A 3,348-nucleotide genomic window follows, 5' to 3' on the forward strand; every position below is an offset into this window, starting at 1 on the left:
TGTGGGGCAGTTTGGGGTCTTCAGCCCGGTGCCGGGGGCATTAGGGGGCCTTCAGCCTGCCAGGAAAGGCCCTTTAGGAGTGTTCAGCTTGAAAGGGGGGGCAGTTGGGGGCAATCAGCCTGGAAGGGGGGACAGTTGGGGATGATCAGGCTGGCAGGCAGAGTGGTTAGAGGCGACAGGCAGGCAGGTGAGTATTTAGGAGCCAGTGGTCCCGGATTGCGAGAGGTCGGACAGCCCCCAAGGAGTCCCAGATTGGAGAGGGTTCAGGCTGGGCTGAGGGACACCCCCCCCCCCCCACCCCCCACCCTTGTGCACAAATTTCATGGGCCACTAGTTTTATTTATTTATATTTATATTTATTTATATATATAAATAAAATACACTAGTATGTCTCTCTCTCTATATATATAACGAATATTTCCTCTGAGCCTGTGGCTTGTTTTTTAATTTTCTTAAAGGTATTTTATCATGAGCAGAAATTTTATTTTAAATATGTTTTAGGCCAAAACTGGTTTGGCTCAGTGGATAGAGTGGCGGCCTGCGGACTGAAAGGTCCCAGGTTCGATTCCGGTCAAGGGCATGTACCTGGGTTGCGGGCACATCCCCAGTAGGAGATGTGCAGGAGGCAGCTGATCGATGTTTCTCTCTCATTGATGTTTCTAACTCTCTATCTCTCTCCCTTCCTCTCTGTAAAAAATCAATAAAATATATTTTAAAAAAATGTTTTAAGTTGGTTTTTTTAAGAGGGGAAGGGAGAGGGATAGAGAGATAGAAACATTGATGAAAGAGAAACACCATTGATCAGCTATCTCCTGCATGCCCCCACCACTGGGGATGAAGCCCACAACCTGGGCATGTGCCCTGACCAGGAATAGAATGGGTGACCTCTTGGTTTCTGGGTCAATGCTCAACCGCTGAGTCACACCGGCTGGGCAGAACATTTTTATTGTGATGAACACTAATTTTGTGACCGAAGATATCTTTGCCTACCCCAAAGTTGCAAAGATAATATCCCATGTTTTCTTCTGGAAGCTTTAATAGTATTAACTGTTTTTAGCGTAGGTCCCTGATCTATCTCAACTAAGAAATGTGTGTGTGGTATGAGATTCATTTTTTTCCTCTGTTTATTAGTCATTGCACCATTATTTATTGTAAAGACTTTGATTTCCTATTGAATTTATTGCCTTAGGGCTTCTGTTGAGCATCAATTGACCACTTAAATTAGGATCTCTTTCTGGAATCTCTTTTTTTTAATTTCATTGACAATACTGTCATGTCCTGATTACTTTGACATGACATCAGGTAGTGTAAATCCACCAATTTTGTTCTCTTTTTCAAGGTTGTTTGGGCTGTTCTAGGACCTTTGCATTTCCAAATAAAGTCTGTAATTTGTCAATATCTACTAAAAATTTATTTGGATTTTGATGAAGATTGCATTGTATGTTTAGATAATATTGGGGAAAGACGAATGATCATGTTGCCTGTTAATAAACACAGTTTAATCCTTCATTTCCAGCCTGTCCTTTTATTTCTTTCTTTTGTTTCAAAGAAACAGTTTTCAATTCACCTTGGTCCTCTTTAGATTTCTTAGCTGGAGGTATGGGTATAGAATAAACTGTATTAGCTTTGGTTCTGTCATTCTATCCTATATAATAAAAGGGTAATATGCAAATTGACCCTAATGGTGGAATGACCGTTTGCTATGACGCGCAATGACCACCAGGAGGCAGACGCTCAATGCAGGAGCTGCTGCCTGGTGGTCACTGTGCTCCCATGGGGGAGCTCCGCTCAGCCACAAGCCAGGCTGATGGCTGTGAGCACAGCGGTGGTGGCAGGAGCCTCTCCCACCTCCGCGGCAGCACTAAGGATGTCCAACTGTGGCTTAGGCCCACTCACCATGGGGAGTGGGCTTAAGCCATCAGAGGGATTTCTGCCCCCCACTTTAGCCCTATTCCCCCCAGGGGGGGGCCTCACCCGGCGGGGGGCTTCCCCCAAGGGTTCCCGGCCTGGGGGGGGCCCCAGCCCAGCCTGGGGGCCCCCCCCCCCCCCCCCCCCCCCCGAGTGCACGAATTTTTGTGCACCGGGCCTCCAGTATTTTATATTCAGCTTGTTTGAAAAATCTTTGAACTATTACTACTAGTATTGTTGATGGTTGAATTAGAAATGACAGTTGTGATGGAGTCTTTGCTTCGTTGGTAGTCATTTCTTCTCTCCTGTGGCCTTTTAGGGGATGGTTGCTAGACCAGCATGCGGGTTTTACCTCACACTTGTTAGCAATGCAGAATCTCAGGCCCCATCTGGACCTTCAGAATCAGATTCCCAGTCTTTGGTTGAAACATTAAGTTGGAACATTGTGGCCTGGCTGGTGTGACTCAGTGGTTGAGGATTGATCCATGAACTAAGAGGTCACTGGTTCAATTCCTGGTCAGGGCATATGTCCCAGTTGCAGGCCTGATTCCTAGTAAGGGATCTCATTGATGCTTCTATCTCTATCCCTCTCCCTTCCTCTCTCTCTAATAAAGAAATCAATACAAACATTTAAAAAGTTATAAATTGGAACATTGTGGATGGAGGTGGAGAATGAGCTCACCTGCGCTCAGTGTGAGTGTAGTGCAGCACACACCTAGCTGGATCCATCTTAAATGTCACTCATTTTGGTTTCAGCTATCGAATAAGAGAGAAATAATGGTATCAGACCAACAAAATGCCAAGATTTTAGTACTTTAAAGCTCTGTAGTATTGTGAATAGAATACCAAAAGGTGGTATTGCAATCACTAGGCCTAAAATAAAGTTACAGTTTACCTTCATCATTCTATTTTCAGGCATTTGCGCTCCTGAAGATGTGCCTCTACTTGTAGGATTTATAACAATGAGTATGTACATTTGTAGCTGATCTTCTTACACAGAAAATGTTGGGGAAAGGATACAAAATGATTGCATTGCTAGTTTAATATTTTTCTTGTACATTTGCCAGTGAAGCAGTTCATTTTTCATTGTTATGAATAAAGGACATTTAAATATTATGAGTTATGAAAATAAAGAGTTAATTTTTTTAAGTTTATAAAAAATATTTAAATGAACCTAGTACTCAGTATGTATCTAACAGTAGGTCACTAAGACATAATATTGAGGTGAAGAGCGATTGGTGTCAAAAGGAACATGAGTAAAATGGGCAGTGAGAATTGTTGATGACGAGAAACATTTAGTTTTGGGGGCTAGATCAGGCAGAGTTTTTGTAGGAATAGGGATGTAATGAAATATAAGGTACAACCTGGTTTTAGTGAGAAGCAGTGACTGAGGAAAAAGACCAGTCCTGCTGATTTGAAGCTTACCGTAGGTGGTGGTGC

The 3,348-nt window shown here is 43.2% G+C and overlaps 1 protein-coding gene across 6 annotated transcripts in view; it reads left to right on the forward strand.

Annotated features, from left to right (window-relative positions):
- The window catches only part of RBM33 (RNA binding motif protein 33), a 114,631-nt gene that overhangs the window by 37,899 nt on the left and 73,384 nt on the right, over positions 1-3,348 (forward strand). The gene's annotated exons all lie outside the window — the stretch shown is intronic.

Source organism: Myotis lucifugus, unplaced genomic scaffold, assembly GCF_000147115.1.
Source record: "Myotis lucifugus unplaced genomic scaffold, Myoluc2.0 scaffold_442, whole genome shotgun sequence".
Classification (NCBI taxonomy): domain Eukaryota; kingdom Metazoa; phylum Chordata; class Mammalia; order Chiroptera; family Vespertilionidae; genus Myotis; species Myotis lucifugus.